Source organism: Leopardus geoffroyi, chromosome C3 (assembly GCF_018350155.1).
Source record: "Leopardus geoffroyi isolate Oge1 chromosome C3, O.geoffroyi_Oge1_pat1.0, whole genome shotgun sequence".
Classification (NCBI taxonomy): Eukaryota; Metazoa; Chordata; class Mammalia; order Carnivora; family Felidae; genus Leopardus; species Leopardus geoffroyi.
The window spans coordinates 102,765,918-102,788,366 of record NC_059338.1 but is presented as its reverse complement, the minus strand read 5'-3'; the positions used below and the strand labels follow the sequence as shown (position 1 = coordinate 102,788,366).

Genomic DNA, 22,449 nt, shown 5'->3' with positions numbered 1-22,449 from the left:
AGTATTGAAATTAAAACTAAAAATTAAGTCATTATGGAATCTGTGAACAATATTTGAAAATCTTTTAATACGATGGAGCCCTCTCGTTTCCAGGCAGAATTAAGGGCAGAGACTTTAAGTGCCCAAAGTCGCAAAGCTAATGGGTGAGATCCAGAGACCTGAGCCTTGTTCTCAGATTACCTCTCCACCTCAAGTTCCTTTCTCCACTAAACCAGAAGGAAAAATACTAGGGCCTGTTAGCTAAAATTCCAGCTACTTTTTCTTGCTCTGATATATTTAAGTCTAGCCCAAACAATCTCTGGAGGTAGAGAAAAAGGAGCATACTGTTTTCTCATGACTACTGTAACAAATTACCACAAGCTTGGTGACTCGAAACAACAGAAGTTTATTTTGTTATGGTGCCCAGCCAAACTCTACAAATGTGTAGCAGCACAGCAGAAATTGTTACCCGGAAACTAGTAAGTCTCTTGGAACTTGATGGAGACATGAATGTTATTAACAAACATGGATGATAGCCATAAAGGATACAGCATCTAAACTATCACGTCTCAGCTGATGACTGTGGACCCAAACATGAAGCAGAATGTTGTCTGATAACAACCCTGCACCAAGCAGTATATCTGTCTGGAACTTAGTAAATCTTAATTCAGAGAACCATAAAAAGCAGAGGCGGGCTGGGTAAAAGTTTACTTTGGCACTATCTAGAAAAAAGAGTTTGCTCAGTATATTAAAAGAATAAATAGGACTGAAAGAAAATAAACTTTTTAAGAACCTAGCAGCCCCATTTTTCAGGTAAGTAATATATTAATTTCAAATGATTTTTATCTTTATATTCAAGAAGAATGTCAGCACTTTTTGCTTCACAACACTTCTTTGATCATTAATCCCACTTCCTACATATGACATAACTTGATTGCAGATGATGTAAATGTTTGAAATTCACTAAGTGCAGAACTTTTCCTATCAGGATTCAATGACCCTCAGGAAAACAATCACGTAAATAAAATACAATGTTGTTATGTCTATGAAAAAATATGCAATGATGAAATCATCTTTTAAAATTAGTAACAGGGACATAAACTTTATAATACATAGAAGAATGTGTACTCGATATCATGGCTAGTTTAGAAAGAGGAGATGATTCAGATGAAGAAAGAAGGAAGGATTTTAGCATAGAAATTGTAAGAAAATAGCTGAAGAGGAGAGCGGGAAATTCAAGACAAAGGAATTAATAGGAAGGTGTTCATATCAAGATCCTCCCAGATACACCTGGGTGCACCCTCAGAATCCTTCCTCCCGCTATAATGGGTGAATTGTCCCTGATTTTAATCAATGCCATTCCTTCCACTTCAGCCTTTCATTCCCTCTAGCTGATTTGATGATTTAGCTCCTTCAAGTATTCCTTCTTTCCTGGCACAAAAGCAACAGATGTGCCTTTTTTTTTTTTTTTTTTTAAAGGATTTTTTTTTTCAACGTTTTTATTTATTTTTGGGACAGAGAGAGACAGAGCATGAACGGGGGAGGGGCAGAGAGAGAGGGAAACACAGAATCGGAAACAGGCTCCAGGCTCTGAGCCATCAGCCCAGAGCCCGATGCGGGGCTCGAACTCCCGGACCGCGAGATCGTGACCTGGCTGAAGTCGGACGCTTAACCGACTGCGCCACCCAGGCGCCCCCAGATGTGTCTTTTTCAATTTGTGTAGGGACTCAGAGGAGAAGCATCAACATGTGCTCTGAGTTAAAGTCTGAAACAGAAATTAAAGGGTCCTTCTCACAGGTAATGGATTGCATAATAATCCATCAATTTCCTCATCCTGGAAGTTGGAGGGAGTTCCCATAATGCTCAGATTAAATTCCCGGTCAGTCTTGTCAATGGAGGCTTGGAGCAGATTCAATTTAATGTAGCGAGCAGAAGAATGTGATATTACACCTACGTAGCGTTGAGCCGCGTTATCCCTGCCGCATCAGTACTGCAATGACTATTTTACCAACAAACAAACCAAGGCTTAGAGCAGTTGAGTGAGTTCCCCAAACGATAGAGGCAGTAGAGCCAAGTCTTGAGCCCAGTCGTCTGTCTTAAAGCCTTTGCTACCCTTTTCCACGAGGCCCCAGATCTCACTCCCTCTACCTCGAGCTAAACCCCTTGCAATCATGTTGCAGGTCTGCCTGACACCATTTTATTGTCCACTGGCACTGGAGTTGCCTGAGTCGGGATAATCATATGTCCCATTCTGCCTGGGACATTTTTTGGCCTGGCTTGGAATTTATCTTAGATTTTTCATAGTAAGTTTTATTATCAAGAGTTACATCCAAATAAGCTGGGATGGATTCCGCAGATTTCATTTGTATTTCTGGCTTCTAACACTGTTTCCACTACTAGTGTGGGTAAGGTGCATGTACGGTGAAAAGTTTTCTCTTTAACCCGTCGTTAAAGCTGAAAGACAATCAGAGATAACCTGCCTTTTGCAATGACCCCCTCCAGAGGCAATGTAACTAACACCTTTTCAAGGACAACATGTAAGGTACTCTATGATAAAGCACCTTTGGAGAGAAGCATCTGGGAACAACTTAATACTTCTGTGTTTCAGTGCCTGTGGGAGAAGATTTGGAAACACTACCCCTGCATACTGTTGGGTATAATTGTGCTCTGACCTCCAAGATGCACAGAGCCCCACTAGGTAATGAGAGCTGTGAAGAACGTGAGGAATTACTAGTTCCAGTACAGAATATGCTGAAAAATATCTTGTCAAAGTTACAGGTAGACAATAGTCTGAGTGCTCTATTTACTCTGGTTTTATCACTCAGTATATAGTCGTATAGGGTATAAATACGTAGTTGCTATCTATTTTGTTGTTTGGTAACATCATTTTATGTAGCAATATGTCATTTTCACAGCAAAATGCTTAAAACAAAATATATTTGATGTAAAAAACTAAGAACTTAAGTTTGCACCTTTCAGGAAAGCTAGATAATGAAGCTGTAATTCCTCAAATGATTCTTTGACACCTACCTTTCACCAAGGAAGCTGTCAAGTTATAATAAACCATGCAAAATCAAATCACATAAGTCTGCTCAAGAATGTTTAGCAATGGGAACCTGGATGGCTCGGTAGTTTCAGTGCCCAACTCTTGATTTTGGCTCAGGTCATGATCTCATGGTTCATGAGTTCGAGCCCCACGTTGGGCTCTCTGTTGACAGCATGGACCCTGCTTAGGATTCTCTCTCCCCCTACCTCCCTGCCCTTCCCCTAGCGCACCCTGTCTCTCTCTCAAAACAAATGAATAAACTTAAAAAAGAAAGAATCCTTAGGATTGACTTCAAATTTAGTCATTATTTAACTCATTGGGCCTGAAGATGATGATTCAGTGTGTGCAGTCGTGGAGGGTATATATGCATTACCCTGGCTTGGCTTTATGTTTCAATCAAATGTTGATCCATATTAAGTTCATTATGGAGATTGGTACAGTGCACATATAATCTAGAACTTTTGAAATTAAGCTACAACATTCTATCAGTTGAAATAGAAGTCATAATTGGGGAAATTTAAAATATATATATACTTTTAATGTAAATTAAATGTAATTGATAATTTAATTTAATTTGAAAGCTTATGTATATATGTGTATATACCAATAGTTGAATAACTGAACAAAATTTTTGTGATAAAGCTTATGTTGAATGCAAAATAGTCATTGCATGGCCGTACTCCATTTCTCTCCACTTCCCCTCAGAAGATTTTAGAAATGTTTGAATTACTAATTTGAAGAAATTCTTTGTATACCCACATATATGTTAGATAATGATATTGACTTTTTTTTTTTTTTACCAATTCCTTTGAATTTTGTTTGTATTTAAATCAAAAAATTTGGAACTCTTTATTCAGTATATTCAATGAATGGAGTCTCAAATGTTTTCATAGAAGCTAATAAGAATACATGAAATTTATCATACAGAATTGAGAATCTAAATCTGTTAAACATTAAGAGTTAAAACTGTCCAAGATTTACTCTTTAAATGCTATAATTGCATTTTGTAATATCCCAACTTTGGGGAATGCTTTTCTGTTGGAGCTTCTATTTGCAATTGGATAAATTTTTATTTTCTATTGCAAGGGAATCAAATAAGGTTGATGATCTTCCATTCATATTCAAAAAACAAGAGATAAATTATATGATAATTTTTCTTTAAAATATATTTGTCAAAAGAAGGCAGTTAAATTGAAACAAAAAATAGTCCTTCTGTGGATATATGGGCCAACATATTTGCATGTTTTGATTAAAAATAGATGAAAGTAGGGGCGCCTGGGTGGCTCAGTCAGTTGGGCGTCTGACTTCAGCTCAGGTCATGGTCTTGCAGTTCATGAGTTCAAGCCCCACATCGGGTTCTGTGCTGATAGCTCAGAGTCTGGGGCCTGCTTCGGATTCTGTGTCTCCCTCTCTCTGCCCCTCCCCCACTCACTCTCTCTCTCTCTCTCTCTCTCTCTCTCTCTCAAAGATAAATAAACTTAAAAAAAATTTTTTTAAATAAATGAAAGTATCTCATTAACAATTTCTTTCTGAGATTATACTCTACATATTAGATACTTTTTTCTATGACCTTGATATTTTTGAAGACTATTAGTCACATACTTTGTTGGATACCTCAATCTGAGTTTGCCTGAGTTTTTTTATGATTTTTTCCCTGGTGTTACAGATTTGGAAGAATAGCAGAAATGCAAAATGTTTCTCACTACATCTCATCAGGAGACATCTGATATCAACCCAATTATCACTGGTGATGTTAACCTTGACCACTTGACTGAGTTGTATATGCCAGGTTCTCCACTGTAAAATTACCTTTTTTTTTTTTTTTTCTCCTTTCCACTCTCCATTCATTAGAGGTGAATCACTAAAGCTGGTCACCATTCCAGGGATAGGGAATTAAGCTCTACTTCCTGAAGGGAGAAGTATCAAAACATTTGTGCACCTACATTAAAATCACTATATAGTTAATGCACATCTGTGGGGAGATACTTGGAGGCAATGTGTACATCCTGTTTCTCTGAAAAGTTTCACCCACTGATTTTAGCTTTCAGAGGGGTCTTGCCTGCTGCAACTGTTACTGTGGCATAGATCTTTATTTCTCTCATTCTTTCTATATTGATTATTGAAGTTCTTAGAGGAAAGCCCACCCCTTCTCCTTCACGTAGGTATTTATCCAATCATTTATTTATATCAGTACAGACTTAGGGCTATTTACTTTGTTCTCTGTCATATAACCTGTAGTGTGCCTTTATCCGTGGTTTTACCTTCTGATTTCAGTTACCCGCAGTCAACCAGGGTCTGGAAACAGATGATTCTCCTTCTGACATAAGGTCAGAAGGTCAATAGTAGCCTAACGCTCTGTCACGGTGCCTACGTCATTCACGTCACTTCACCTCATCACGCAGGCATTTTATCATCTCACATCGTCACAAGAAGAAAGGTGAGTACAGAACAATTGGATATTTTGAGAGAAAGACCAAATTCCCATACTTTTTGTTAGAGTGCATTGTTATAATAGTTCTATTTTATTGTTGTTGTTGTTGTTAATCTCTTACTGTGCCTCATTTGTAAGTTAAACTTTATCACAGGTGTGTACGTATAGGAAAAAACATACCAAAAATAGGATTTGGTACTATCTTTGGTTTCAGACATCCACTGGGGATCTTGGATAACCCTTCCATTGGATAATGGAAGGATGATTGCACTACCACTGTTTCATTGTTCACATCGTTCTAGCTTTTGCTATGGTGCTATGGGCAACTCTTTAAGGTAGGTGCAACTTTTTTTTTTTTTAAGCCATTTCCTTATAGTCTGGCACTATGAGATAATACATGCTTCAGAATGCCTAATTTCACAACCTATTTCTATGGAACTCATCTTATATTTTCCTTGACCCAGCCCTAGAGTTAATCTCTTCAAAGGACCCTCATTTCTCTTATTGGAGAATGGTGTTGAGAAGTCAAGATCTTGACGCTAGGTATATTTGTTGTGACTCGGTATCACTGTGTCTAGACCATCTCAGCAGATGGCGCTAGGACACGTGTATCTATAGTTACCAGTGTAAACACACATTTCCATACTTACATGTGTACTACGTATATTTTAAAGTAAACCTGAGTTTAGAATAAGCATAGGGTCATACTCTAATCCAGCAGTTATGTTATATTTTAATATCCAGCTCCATACAAAGAATTTTTCTCTAATATACATTTATTTCTATTTTTTAAAAGAAATTTACTTTTAAAGATGATTTATGATTGGGGAGCCTGGGTGGCTCAGTCGGTTAAGCATCTGACTCTCGATTTTAGCTCAGGTCATGATCTTACAGTTGGGGAGATTGAGCCCCACATCAGGCTCCACACTGACCACACCGAGCCTGCTTGAGATTCTCTCTCCCTCTCTAGCCCTCCCCCACTCACACTCTTTCTCTCAAAATAAATAAACATTTAAAAAATAAAATAAAAATGGTTCATGACTATAACTATTATATAGATCCATTTATATAAAAATTAATTTGTCCTAATAACCAAATGTTTTAAATATATACAGTTATAATTATTTCTTTTTTCAATTTTTAAAAATTTATTTGAGAAAGAGTGCTCGAGTGAGTGGGGGAGAGAGGCAGAGGGAGAGAGAGAGAAAGAGAGAGAGAGAGTCTCAAGCAAACTCCACACTCAGTGTGGAGCCCGATGCAGGGCTCAATCCCATGACCCTGGGATCATGATCTGAACCAAAATCTAGAGTCAGACGCTCAACTGACTGAGCCACCCAGGCGCCCCTATAATTATAATTATTTCAGTACTTCCTTTTCACTCTCAAAAATGTCCTAATCTCGATAATAAACTCTAAAGTGACCTTACAATGAATTCATCTGAGCTATGACTTATGAATTCATAAATGCTATGATTTAGAGCAAAGCCTCCCAAGATTTAAGGTCCATACCAATCACCTGAGGATTCTGTTAAACTGCAGTCTGATTTAGTAGGACTGGGGAGGGTCCTGAGAGCCTGCACTCCTCACAAACTCCCAGCTGAAACCAGTGCTGCAGGTGCACACACCACACTTGGATTGGCAAGGCTGAAGACCACGTAGCTGTCGTTGCATGTGCCTTGTACACAGTTGTCCTGCGTCCTCATCCAGACCCATTGCTACTGAACTCTGTATCCTACTCACTAGGATTCCATTCAAGTCTGTAGCTCTTTTCTTCATTGCTATGCTTATTTCAGTTTGGTGGCTTTGTTCGTAATACAAACAAGGCGAGTTTATATCACTTTGTACGTTAGATTAGTTGTATTTGACAGGTGGGAATGGGAGGGGTGTCCGGCTCGCCCCCTTTTTATTCTTTAATAGTTTGGAAAATCGAGAAACTTTAGAACTTATTATTTGCCAGGATACATTCATGTTTTACTTACACAACAGCTGCCTTTTATGAACTTTCCCATTTTCAATTTAGTATTAATTTTGATGAGTTTTTTAACCCAAGGAAAACACTTGTGGAGTCTATTACAAGATTGGTGGACTCACACTGTGATCAGAGACAGATGCTTAAGGGAATAGTGGAGTCATTTGCGATTCGAGACCATTCCTGGTGGGGGGTTGGGTGGGAGTGGGGAGAGAGTGAGAGCGGGGGAGGAACAGAGTAAATATGTAGAGAGTATTGCAATCTCACAGCCATCTGTGCTAACTGCATGCTGCAAATCTCAAACAGAAACAGACAGCGTGAAAGCAAATGTTATTAGTTGGTTTCAATATTGTGCCCTTCAAAATTATTTGTTTCACTCCCTTCATTCGTTCATTCATTTATTTGTGGTTACATTTGAATTTTGAGTTCTTATTCTGACACAAGCATTATAATGGGCCCTGGGGACCAAATGCTAAGGGATAGTTCCTGTCTTCTATTAGCAGTGGGTAGAGAAGCTTAGAATGAAAAGTACACAGGTGAATACAATGTTATGTAAAATGTTACGCTGTTGCATGGAGTCCTAAAAACACATTAAGAAAGCACCATATCCTATCTTGGGGATCCTAGGAAAGTTTCACACAGGAAATGGCGTCTACTCTGAGATGTAACAGATGAACAGAAGTTATTCAAGTACAGAAAAACAGGTGGCAAATAACAGAGAAAACGGGGAAGGTAAGAGGAACTGGGTGGAAATAGGGTTGGCTTTAGAACATTGTAAGAAGAGAGATTAGCAGGTGCAAAACCCAAATGCTGAGAAGAAGATAGGATTATCTTGAAGAGAAGAGTATAATTCACTATGGTAACTGTAACTTCCCACTGTTCCCTTTCCCCGGGCTCACTAACTTGGTCATATCAGTGCCACCACCCACCTGGTCACCCAGACGACAAACTAGGAGTCATTCTGGTCTCCTACTCTCTCAATGCTCCCAATTAGATGATCATCTAGTTCTGTCAATTCTTCCTTCTAGATATATTTAAATTGTATTTATTGTCTGCCTGCATGGGGCCACTAACCTATAGCATGATTGTCTCATACCTTGATTACTATAGGAGCCTCCAGACTGAGTTTCTTCATTTGTTTTAAACCTTTTCAGGTGGGAAAACTTATTTTGACTATAGTGATCTTCCCAAAGACAAAATCTGGTTACTGTCACTCTCTCCTTAACTACTTAAGTGACTCCCCATTGTCCACAGGATCATGTCCAAATTCTTTAACATAGTTACAGCTAAAACCTTTGTTTGGCCGACTCCTGCTCACACCTCCACCTTGCTGCTACGGTACTTGATTCGTTTCATGTACACTTGTTGATCAGCTATAATCATCAAACCAGACACTCTAAATAAAATGATAAATAAAATAAATAACTTGACATACACAAAATTTATATCCTACCAGAAAAGATATTTAAAGAAATAATTAAATTATTACCAACAGTTGTGATAATTCTTTGCTACCACCACTATACTAACTCTATAGTATTTAGGATTATCTTGAGCCTGACCTATTCTGGAGTGAAGTTTTTCTAGATCTTAATTTTCAAATACACTGATTATTAAAAAAGAAAAAAAAAGACATAGTCATGCTATTAGTTACATAGGCGTTATGATAGATAAATCATGAAATTTCAGTTATTTAAGACCATGAAAATTTATTTCTAGTCCCTCAAGTGCTCAGAGGCAGGAAGGACCAGGCAATAATCGTTCAGGCATTTGGGCCAATGAAGATTCTCCCATTATTAACCCAGGGTTTCTAAGTTCGCTGAGCACTGACATCCTGCTGATAGTCAAGGAAAGAAAGAAGTTGGAGACGGGTTTTAGTGGACCAGAACTGGAAGCAGCATATATCCTGTCTAACCACATTCAGTTGTCTAGAATTGTCCATGTAGTCAGGCCCAAGTGAAAAGGAGAAATTTCTGGGGAAATTCAGAACAGTTCTGTGCCCAGAAACAGAAGGAGGTGGGTTTGGAGAATTGCTAACCAATCTCTACTGCACTCACCAAAACACACAAATGACCAGAAGCAATCATGACCTGTGCCTGTCCGTGAGTGCAGTGAGGTTCACTGGCATTATCCACTCTCATCTATATCATCTGCCACTTTGGACTGACAGGACCACTGGCCACACACAGCCTAGCAGGCCACCCCATCAACACGTGCCTCACACTAGTGAGGATTTCTTCAATTATCACAAATTCAAAAATGGATGATCACTTTTAATATCTTTAAAAAGTTATTTTAGATGCTTCTGGTGTTAAGACTGAAAGGGTCATCTGGCACATTAGTTTTCTCTCAGCTGTGAATCCTCTGTGGAAACATTCCCTCCCGTGCCTATCTTCCCCATCCCTGCCTGTGTCCCCACCGATCTGTGATTTGCTAACTCTTAGTTGTCTTTTAGGCCTTAGTTAAAAATTACCATTTATGTCACGCTCTTGTAGATCACCTCAAATCTGGGTTAAGAGTTCCTTCCGTGAATTCTAAAAGCACTTTGAAATCTCTATCTATGTATACTATAAATATGTGTGAATAATTCTCTAGGTAAACCTTGTATTCATGGAATGTAGCACAACCTGACATATCATGGCTAATATATACTTATTGACTGAATTTATTTGAATTTATCTGTGTGTCATTTACGCAAATGTTAGATAATGGGACACACAGATATATAAGAAATCCTAGATTTTGAAGACCTCTAGACACACATACATTTATATAGAAACACATTTGTGAAAAATATATATGTATGTAATAGATATTCTTTATGATGAATATATGTATATATATTTTATATATGTTTAGTATATATAACATATAGTGTGTGGACAGGTATGTATGCATATATATTTGTGTGTGCACACACACACAGTTATATATATATTCAAAAATGATTAATATAAAGGGATCCTAACCCTTAAGGACCTTTAGCTTAGTTTAGTTTTGTGTGTGTATGTGTGTGTACATGTATGTATGTAGTAATATATGACATATATAAAGTATAATATATATCTCTATCTAAATGCACACACATACATATAATATACACTGTAACACCTTAGGTGATGGGCTACTAACTGACATAGAAAGAGGATGAGAAGTCCGAAATTTGCCTCATAGAGAAAGGAACCTGTCCCCCAGTGGTCCAGAACATGTCCCCCAGTGGTAAATGGTCTCTGTACTCTCAATGATTCATCTTCCTGAGCCTGAAGAGGGCTGGCCCTCAGAGGATGTTTCAGTTATACCATGAAGCTTCCATACTTAAGTAAATCAGGAAGGTTGGGAGGACTGACCCAAGAAGAACACTATAGTTCCAAAGACCTAGGCATCAATCAGCTTGGCCAGCATCTTTAACAGGACATCTTACCGGGCACAGCCCGCTGAGAGAAGTGCTGGAAAGAAGAGGCCTATGATACCTTTATTGCAAGACTGTATTGAGAGAAAAGAGAGGCTTGTTTGGAAACATTCCTCTCAGTTTCTCACTGGAAACTATTGCCTGGGAGTAATGACAGAGCTGCTCCCACTTGAAAGCTGATTTAGGAATGGAAGGGCTTACTTTATCTCAGACCCATGACTCATGGGGGAATCAATGAAATCTATTTCTCTTAATGTTTTCCAAAGAGACTTACTGATCAAAGTTGTTTCCTTCCCAGAGGTGTGTTCCTTCTAGCTCAGGGATGAGGCATATCTCTGGGACACCCAGAGGACATTTATAGTCACTTCCCAAGTGGCTCTTGTTCTCTGGATTAAAAACGGAAATTATCTCTCGGCTGTCAATGTAACATCTTCCAGCAGCATGAAATTCTGTCAAACAGAAATTGAAGATGAATAAAACGAAGATACACACTCAGGATTATTCCTATTGTGAAGCAGCAGTGCTCTGCGCTGACGATTCTACACCCTAATAGTAGATTTAGGGAAATAGAGACATACTGGTTTTCTAAACGCCCTGTACACTTTGCCACGGGAAGTAGCAGTGATTGAATAGACTGACAAACGCTGTGAGCATATGCAATGAGCCAACCATACCGCACTCCAGGGCAGGATTACAAATGATTTGTGTGCATTTGGGGGGGGGTGGTGGTAATCAGTTATCATAATTCCATTTGTAATTTATGTTTGCATGAAAATGCAGTTTTTAACCATTGCTAGGATTTGAGGCGCGAGTACAACCTGTTTTCATTTTGTCAAACTCCAGAGAATTTCAGCATGTCAGTTCAGTAATATTGCATATCTACATTATTGGATGGCTGGTTTCAAAGAATAAGTAACTACTCTTTATAGGAACAATATTTACAGAATATGTCTGGTGCATGCAAAGCTGTTCATTACCCATCAGGCTTCATTCTAAATAGACACATATCCAAATTCAGGACAAAGGAAAGGAAGGTAAGTGAATAGGGAGGGCAGATATGCGCTCCACTTTAGATACGTCAGCAACACCTGAGATTTAGGTTTTTAGAGAGTAGTAGAGCGGGAAGTTGTAGAGAGGTCCAGCCAGATGAACTGAATGTGAAAGTTTCTTTCTGCCCAGAATAGCAAGGGAGTGGTTAGAGAGATAAGAGGGAGAGAAGACATGGAGACTAGACAGAAACTCAGGTCAAATAGTCAGATGTGAAAACGCATGCATGAAAATGGGAAGTGTGGGATAAAATGAAGGGTTCAAGAATTTGGGAACAAATTCCAAATAATTGTAATTATTTAGGACAGCAGACCTAAAGCTTATGTGAGCAACACTCTTAACTTTTCTGAGCTTGTGTTCTCGTGTGCATTTCTGGAAAAAGAGACCTGCTTTTACCAGATTTGAAAAGAGATCTATGCAGGGGCACCTGGTTGTCTCAGTTGGTAAAGCATGTGATTCTTGATCTTGGCGTCGTGAGTTCAAGCCCTGTGTTGGGTGTAGGGAGTATTAAAAAAAAAAATATGTATATATATATATATATATATATATATATATAGGCATAAAAGTTCAAGAACCACTGATAAGAGATTTAAGGAGTTTAAATCCCCCTCTGTGGAATGTGAGGGAGATAGATGTACTCCTAGTCCCAGCATTTAAACTTAGTGTTCCTTAAGTGCTTTTGACCATGACCAATGGTAAGAAAAATATTTCATCTTGAGACCCTGCACAGTCTCTTTTCTTCTGTCTTAAGACTAGAAAAAAAAAGTTTCACAATGTAGTTGTTATCCTTCCTGTTAGATCCACTATGATATTTTCTGTTCTATTCTTCTCTCTTCTATTCTAGGCAATTCTGTTTTATTTATACAATGCTAGTCATGACCTACTAAATTGATTTCATGACCCATTTAGGGATCGCATCCTACAGTTTAAAAAACACTGTTTTCACGGACTCAAATGTGACAAGTGCAAAGGCAAGAAACCATGCAATGCACAGTTTCAGTAGGTGAGGGGAGCTCTCCTTCCAGCATTGACAGAGGTTCAAGTACAAAGAAGAACAGCTGACATTCACAAAATTGACATAAGGGGAGTAGGGGGTGGGAGGATAAGCTATGTCCCGGTGAGATGGAAATGAAGTTTAAAGCTCTGTCTAGACTATATGAAAGGAAATGTCCTGTTAATTCTGAAAAAAAAATACTATTTATTAAACAGAAGACAACTTTAATAATTTTCAATACTTTGCTTTGTGGTTCTACAAGTAGAACAGCTGTATACCTGTCTGGGTACTGAGAGAAATACCACCCAGTGTGGAAAGAAGAAATAAGATGGGACAAAAAACAGATTTGGAGAAAATAATGATAACCTTCCTTGGGGGCCTTAATAATAAACAATATTTCTATAACTAAACATATGTGACTTTGGGGGTGTCATTTTTGCGAGGAGGTTTAGAATAGAGGAGTAACTGTCGAATTGGGTGGACAGACTACTCATGTATTTTTCCATCAAAATTAATGGGAACAACTATAGGCACACCTCATTTTTATTGCACTTTGCTTTATCGCACTTCACAGATACGGTGTTTTTTTACAGATTGAAGGTTTGTGACACCCCTGCTTCAAGCAACTCTATTGTTGCCATTTTTTTCAACAGCTTTTACTCGCTTCATACCTCTGTGCCACACTTTGGGAGCTTTTGCCATTTTTTGAGCCTTTTCATTATGATTATATTTGTTAGGGTGATCTATAATCAGTGGTCTTTAATGTTACTCTTGTAATTGTTTTGGGGATCCACGAACCACTCCCATAGATGATGATGAAAGTAATTCACAAGTGTTGTGCCCGTTCTGACTGTTCCAGCCCTTCCCCATCTCTCTCTCCATTTCCTTGAGACACAACAATATTAAAATTTGGCCAATAAATAACCCTTCAGTGAAAAGAAGAGCCATCGTCTCTCACTTGAAATATAAAGTAAGACATGATTAAGCTTAGTGAGGAAGATGTGATGAAAGCCAAAATAGGCTGAAAGCTAGGCCTCTTGCTCCAAACATTAGCCACGTTGTGAATGCAAAGGAAAAGTTCTTGAAGGAAATTACAGGTGCTACTTCAGTGAACACACAAATGATAAAGAAGCCAGACAGCCTTATTGCTGATATGGAGAAAGTTTTAGTGGTCTGTGTAGAAGATGCAACTAGCCACAACATTCCTTAAGACCAAGCCTAACCCAGAACAAGGCCCTAACTCTCTTCAATTCTATGAAAACAAGTGAAATGAGGAAGCTGTAGAGAAAAAATCTGAAGCGAGCAGAAGTTGGTTCATTAGGTTTAAGAAAAGAAGCTCTCTCTATAACAAGGTGAAGCAGCAAATGCTGATGTTGAAGCTACAGCAAGTATCCAGAAGGTCTAGTTCTGTGCCAGATAATTAATGAAGGTGGCTACACTAAACAACCTACTTTCAATGTAGACAAAACCTCCTTCTATCAGAAGAAGATGCAATCGGGGCGCCTGGGTGGCGCAGTCGGTTGGGCGTCCGACTTCAGCCAGGTCACGATCTCGCGGTCCGTGAGTTCAAGCCCCGCGTCAGGCTCTGGGCTGATGGCTCAGAGCCTGGAGCCTGTTTCCGATTCTGTGTCTCCCTCTCTCTCTGCCCCTCCCCCGTTCATGCTCTGTCTCTCTCTGTCCCAAAAATAAATAAACGTTGAAAAAAAAAATTAAAAAAAAAAAAAAAAAAAAAAGAAGAAGATGCAATCTAGGACTTTCATAGCTAAAGAGGAGAAGTCAGTGCCTGGATTCAAAGCTTCAAAGGACAGACTGACTCTCTGGTTAGGGACTAATGCAGGTGGTGACTTTAAGTGGAAGCCAATGTTCATTTACCATTCTGAGAATCCTAGGGCCCTTAAGAATTTTGCAAAACCTACTCAGCCTGTGCTCTATAAAAAAAACCAAAAATGTAGATGATATTACATCTGCTTACAACATAGTTTACTGAATATTTAAGCCCACTGTTGAGACATACTGCTCAAAAAAAAAAGAGCTCTTTTTTTTATGATAGAGAACAAACTGTGATGGAGGGAAGTGGATGGGAGTTGGGATAGACGGGTGATGGGTACTAGGGTACTAAGGAGGGCACTTGTGACGAGCACCAGGTATTGTATATAAGTGATGAGTCACTGAGTTCTACTCCTGAAGCCAATATTGCACTGTGTGTTAACTAACTAAAGGTTAAATAAAAATAAATAAAAAATAAAAAAGAAATACACTCAGAAGGCTACAGCTGCCATGGATGATGATTTTTCCAATGGATCTAGGCAAAGTAAATTGCAAACGTTCTGGAAAGTATTCACTATTCTAGATGCCATAAAGACCATTTGTGATTCATGCAAAAAGGTCAAAATATCAACATTAACAGTAGTGTGAAAGAAGTTGATTCCTAGCTTCCTAGATGACTTCAAGGGGTTCAAGTGGAGGAAGTAACTGCAGAGGTAGTGGAAATAGCAAGAGAACTAGAATTAGAAGTGGAGCCTGCCAAACTATGGAAGCAGCCCAAGTGTCCGTTGATAGATGAATGAATAAAGAAGAGGTAGTATGTGTATAATAGACTATTAGTCATAAAAATGAATAGAATCTTGCCATTTGCAACAGCATGGATGGCGCTAGACAGTGTAATGCTAAGTGAAATAGGTCAGTCAGAGAAAGACACATACTACATGATTTCACTCATATGTGGAAGTTAAGCAACAAAAACAAATGAGCAGAAGGAACAAACAGAGAAAGAGACACACACCAAGAAACGGACTCTCAACTGCAGAGAACAAACTGATGGTTACGAGAAGGGAGGTGGGTGGGGTGGGGGAAATAGGGGGTGGGGATTAAAGAATACACTGATGATATTAAATAAGTACAATAAAATTATATATAAAAAAAGAAGTGGAGCCTGATGATGTGCCTGAATTGCTGCAATCTTGTGATAAAACTTTAAGAGACGAGGAGATACCTCTTATGGATGAGCAAAAAAGTGGTTTCTTGAGATGGAATCTACTCCTGGTGAAGATTATGTGAAGATTGTTGAAATGACAACAAGGATTTAGAATATTACATAATCTTAGTTGATAAAGCAGCAGTAGACTTTGAGAGGATAGATACCAATTTTGAAAGAAGTTCTACTGTCCATAAAATACTATGGGTGCCGGGTGGCTCAGTCAGTTGAGCGTCTGAATTTGGCTCAGGTCATGATCTTGCAGTTTGTGAGTTCGAGGTTCACGTCAGGCTCTGTGCTGACAACTCAGAGCCTGGATCCTGCTTCACATTCTGTCTCTGTCTCTCTCTGCTCCTCTCCTGCTCACGCACACGAGCATTCATGCACTCTCTCTCTTTATCTCTCTCACTCAAAAATACATAAACATTAAAAAAAATTTTTTTAAAGCATCATATTCTATAGAGAAACATTCATGAAAAGAAGAATCAATGAGGTAAACTTCACTGTTGTTTTATGTTAGGATTTAAATTGCCACAGCCACCCCAGCTTCAGCAACCATCACTTGGGTCAGTCAGCAGCCATCCATGTGGAGGCAAGACCCTCCACTAGCAAAGAGATTATGACTCACCGAAAGCTCAGATGATGGTTAGGATTTTTAACACTGAAGTATTTTTAAATTAAGGTATCTACATTGTTCTTTTTATGACAGAACGGTATCGTACAATTAATATGCTGCAGTATAATGCAAACCTAACTTTTATATGTGCTGGGAAACCAAACAATCCATTTGACTCATTTTATTGTGATGCTTGTTTTATCATGGGGGCCTGGAACGGAACCCACAATATCTCTGCAGTATGCCTGTGTCGGCAAGGCACAGTCATCCAAGCTGAAAACCCTTCTGAAGATGGCATGAAGTACCTTGGAACAATTCAATTAGCTAATCACAGATGGTTGCCAGATACGCAGTCTCAACTTTCATTTCACTAACAAATGTCACAGCTAAGAAAATCTGAACTTTGGGAAATTGGAGGTGATTCCATGAGAAGGGTAACTTCTGTTCTTGTGGTGACTCCATGAAGTCACATGGAGGAATCTTTGTAGTAATTAGTCATCCAAGAATGAGTGGTCAGCACCACCCAAAAAGTGAGACTTGGGTTGCTCATCACCCTGATGTTTCCTGTGTAGAGGGCACTCTGAACTTGCGGCAAGACGAAGGGCACTAACAATAATACAACAAATATATTAAACTGAATTTGATCATCAAATTAATACAGTCCATAAGTATATCCTACCTGATTGATATGAATTAATATGTGTCAGTGTTTATGACTATTTTTGAGTAACAGAATCCTTTGATAAACTGATACAAAGTTTTCTTCAGAGAAGTGGACATATCGATAATCACAGGCAGATAGTCACTCAGGCTTTTGCAGGCAATCTAAGGTTTCAGAAACCCTGCAATTCATCCAGAGATGGCTAAACCAAGGTTGCGGGACACCTTGGTACACTTGATCTGGTATGAAAATCCACATTTTTCGACTGTTTTAACGGCATAGGAACTACACTTGAAGTTTGCACTTGGGGTCGTGAGGAAGAAGAAGGAAAGTGTTTAAAAGTGATCTCTGTACTTGACATTACATCCCGCGGGCCTATATCCTTTGCTTCACACAGTTAAAGGAATACGTGTCACACTTAGCCTAACTTCTGAGAAAACTATGTATATTTTTTTGTTTGTTTTTATCAAAAGTTCAAGTTTATTTTTGTGATAGAAAATGTTCCTTTAATCCCAATCTTTTTTATCAGTCCTAAACAGTACTTGATAGGAGAATTAATGAATGGATGGATGAATGAATTATTTAGAGATCTCTGGAAGGAAGAGTAAAAGAAATGATTTAATTATCTAGTGATTCATGCCCAAGAACCCCCATTAGGTGTGGTTGAGTCTCCAAATTTTTTTTTCCCAGAAGGAAGATAAATAGTAACTCCATGGAGAACTTTAAGCCTCATGGTCCAAGACAAAAACAACCATCGGATTAGAACATACATAACTACCCCTAACTTCTAGTAGGAGCAGAAACACCATTCAGTACATCATCTGATCCCATAATACAGAAGAGGTATTTGGTTTGATTAACATCTGATAAAGGATAGCAGCTCTATTTATCTTGGATCTCAGAGGCAATGAATTTCCTTCCTCCCAAACCCAATACTGTAATGGTTTTGATATTTCAGATACATGAAGTACCATCATGAAGTATGATACCCATTGTTCTGTATCAATTATCAACATCTGCAATTCAAACTCTGTATGAACCTTACACACTAAATCACCAGATTCATTTAAACCCAACAAGTACTAAAAATCCATTTAGGCTTTTGGATAACACTTTGCAGGTACTCTACCTACAGAGAAGCAGTAGGAGAGAGAAATGTGTCCCACTCCCTTCTTTACTGTCTGGACCTGTTAATATTCAGGAATATAAGACAGATAAGGCCCTCATATTCAAAATTTATACACACACATATACACATAAACACATATACATATATATGCATATACATGTGTATGTATATATACATACATATATAGATGCATATACATATATAGATATATATACATATATGTATATGTATATATGTACATATATGTATATATAACATTTATGAAAAGGTATATATAATTTAAAATATCAAATAACTTCTGTTTTTATAGGACACACTCAATAGCATCAAGAAGTTGACCCAAAGCCCATTTACATATTAAAAATTCTTCACCTTTAAAGAATATATTGTATCTACCCTAACAGAAATTTTGAAAAGGTAAAATATTTTTTATTTTCCCCTACTACTGGAAATGATAAAATAAATAAATAAAAGAGTGACATACCAGTAAATTCATAAATAACCATTCATCATTCAGTTATGGCTATTTTAGCTAGCATACAAATGTGTATCAAGAATTAAGAATGGCCAGCAACAATGACACTTCTCAAAGTGACACACACAGCTGAGTGGCATCTCCAATGCACCAAATCAAGTTCAGTTGAATGTAATGTAATCCAGTTCAGTAAATGTCTCCAAATTTTTTTAATGTTTTATTTATTTATTTATTTTTTTGAGAGAGAGCACAAGTGGGGGAGGGACAGAAAGAAAGGGACAGAGGACCTGAAGCCTGCTCTGGGCTGACAGCAGTGAGCGGATGTGGAACCTGAACACACGAACTGTGAGATCATGACCTGAGCTGAAGTTCGAGGCTCAATCCACTGAGCTACCCAGGCGGCCACGTCTCACAGAGACACAGGGAAATGTTTCCTTCTGTTCAGCATTTTAGTAAGGCAGGAAACCAAAAACTTTGTCCAGGGACATCTATGAGTACAATTCAGTGTCCTTCAAAGGATGACCTGCTGAGCTTGGAGGTGATAGTGAATGGCAGAGTTGAAGCTCATTTTGAAGATGCTCCCAACTGTCAGTCTTGCAAGAGACACGATGTGGTCTCTGATAATAACAGGGTTGGTTCATTACCTACTGAAAACTTCTTTTGTGAGATGGAGTACCCTCAAGGCAACAGAGAACTTTCAACTGCCTTCATAATTGGCAAGAAGTCATTGGTGAAATTAACACCTATTACCCACAAGTACAAGGAAATAATCTAAAACAAAAGCCTTCTTCTAGTGGATATCTGCTTTTTAAATTGGCCATAAAATTGCAAGTCAGACTTCTGAGATGCAACTAATGTCGACAAACACCTATTGAAAGGAATAAATCATGGAATCATTCCCTTCAACAGCAACTCCTAAAAATGAGAGAAAAAAAAATAACTCGGTGGCCTTTCAGAGAATTGGTCTTTTCCTGGCCTCTACCAACTGCCACAGAGGTTCCTTATTTCTTTAATAAATGGTCTTCAAATCACTATTTTTAAAAAAAAAAAAAATGTTTATTTTTGAGAGAGATGGAGACAGAGCAGGCGCGGGGGAGTGGCAGAGAGAGGGAGGGAGACAGAGTCTGAAGCAGGCTCCAGGCTCTGAGTTGTCAGCATAGAGCCCGACGCAGGGCTCAAACCCATGAACTGGAAGATCATGACCTGAGCCAAAGTCAGACACTCAACCAACTGAGCCACCCAGGCATCCCCAATCACTATTTAAAATAGGCAATGTATTCATGAAAATCCCCTCATCAAAATTTAGCATGACAAGATTGTAAGACAGTTTCCTTGATTGAAATATCTTCAGAGGATTTCAAAAATTATCCGCTAAAACCTGAAAATAGCAAATTGAAAAGTTCTAGGCTACATTTTATATATTGACATATTAATGGGAATTATTCCATTAAATCACTATAACTGATAAAGTGACTGCAGTTTTATCCCACTCATCTAATGGATTTATGCACACTGAAATAACACCTTCTTTGATTAGATTCATTAAGCACAATTTGCATTTTAAAATACTAATTCCAGGCATAAGATAGCCATGGTCCTAAAAGATAACTGGCAAAGACTCTTGAAGAGTATGTCTCCATTATGTGGATAAGTAGTAGTTCTTCTTTTAAATAAATTATAGAGTTTCCTGAATTGATAATTTAACTATTTTAAGATTATAACGATTTCAAGACACTCAACTTTTTTTAATTGGTATTCTTATCCACAAAAACAGATTTGGTGCTAAATAGTATCTAAAGTTTCCCTCAGTTAGGCTGACCATAAAATTTATCATCCAGATGAGGACACTTTTGATATTACAAAAGGGTGCCATTAATAATTACTGTGGGGGTGGGGGTGCCTGGATGGTTCAGTTGTTTAAGCTTTCAACTCTTGGTTTCAGCTCAGGTCATGATCTCAGTGTTTGTGAGTTTGAATCTGGCATTGGGCTGCTCACTGACAGTGTGGAGCCTGCTTAGGATTCTCTCTCTCTCTCTCTCTCTCTCTCTCTCTCTCTCTGCCCTCCCCTGCTCATTCTGTATGTCTCTCTTGAAATAAATAAGCTTAAAAAAATTTTTTTTTAAATAATTACCCTGGGAAAATAGCTACAAACTAGAACTATCCCAGGCAAAGTAGTACATATATTCACCCTCCTTTTATCAGTACTTGTTTTCAGCTATAGAAAAGGGCTTGAACTGCTGTGTCAACTAGAGGTCATTAACATTAGCAAATAGATAATTTTATGTGTAAAGTGTGTGCTGCTAAAGGAATTAAGAAATAAGTTTTTGGGCTGCCTGGGTGGCTCAGTCAGTTAAGGGCCCCACTCTTGATTCTGGTTCAGGTCATGATCTCACGGTCCGTGGGATCGAGCCTCACATCCAGCTCTGTGCTGACAGCATGGAGTCAGCTTGGGGTTCTTTCTCTCCCTCTCTTCTGCCCCTCTCCTATTCAGGCATATGTTGCTCCCTCTCTCTCTCTCAAAATAATTAAACTTCAAAAATAATTTTTTTAAATAAGTTTTTATCTTCTTCCAAGCTTAATTATTCTTTGAAATGCTTTTTTGCAATCTCAGTTTGTTTAGCACATCTACTTTTGCAACGATAAGAAAGGAAAAATGTCAAGGCAGGTCCTTATGAGCTCTAACTTTCAAATTGATTTAACTTAAATTCCACAGAAGGGATTCCCTCCTTTCAAAGGACACATTCAAAGTTTCCTAAATCCAAGGCCCCAGGATTTTATTCAGTGTCTTTGGTTCTTCATTCCTGGACCATCATTAACAATCACAAAGTCAGCCAATTAACATTTTCCGTGATGTAGATCTATCTGTTGCTGTGTTCTAGAGTCATTTAGCAGCTGAATATTGTATATTTATTGTACAATAAATTTTTCATATTTGTTGATAGCACAGACACTGGAAGGTAAGGAAACTTCATCTATATGTATTATAAAAATGAATGATCACCCTCTTTTACTTATATTTGCATGTTTTTCTTTAAAAAATTTTTTAATGTTTATTTATTTTTTTAAGAGAAAGGTACAGTGTGAGAGGGGAGAGAGAGAGAGAGAGAAACACAGAATCCGAAGCAGGCTCCAGGCTCCAAGCTGTCAGCACAGAGCCTGACACGGGGCTCAAACTCGCAAACCGTGAGATCATGACCGAAGCCGAAGTGGGATGTCTAACCGACTGAGCTGCTCAGGCTCCCCTGCATATTTTTCTTTATATATTTCTATATCAATTACCTACTATTGCATAATAAAATAACCCAAAATTTAATGACTGAGAGCAGAGGTCAGCATACTTTTTCTGTGAAAAGCCAGAGAATAAATACATTTGACTTGGAGAACCAAAAGAAAGACAAAATCAGAGATAATATGTAGACTCTTAGGTGATAAGAGAAAAAAACATGTTCCCACCAAAATTTTATTGACAAAATCCAAAAGTACAATAATGGCTGAATACATCTTTTTTGTAATACAGATCTATTATTAAAAGAATGGAATTTTTCTTTTGGCTAATCAGGGTACAGAGTTCACGTTCCCTCAATAGTAAAAAAACATGGCCTCATTCTCCGGCAAAGGCTTTGCTTACTTCTCTGAAACAATGTCCTTCTTGGGAAATCACCAGAAGGTATTGTCTCCATCTCTCTATCTCCCTTTGAGCACTCCAGTTGGTTAAGTGTC

The 22,449-nt window shown here is 38.2% G+C and overlaps 1 long non-coding RNA gene across 1 annotated transcript in view; it reads left to right on the top strand.

Annotated features, from left to right (window-relative positions):
• The first annotated feature begins 4,650 nt into the window (after positions 1-4,650).
• The window catches only part of LOC123585609, a 51,354-nt gene continuing 33,555 nt past the window's right edge, over positions 4,651-22,449 (top strand). The window contains exons 1-2 of the long non-coding RNA XR_006706312.1: positions 4,651-5,462; positions 5,671-5,791. This is a non-coding gene — a long non-coding RNA (uncharacterized LOC123585609). The remainder of the gene's footprint in view (positions 5,463-5,670; positions 5,792-22,449) is intronic.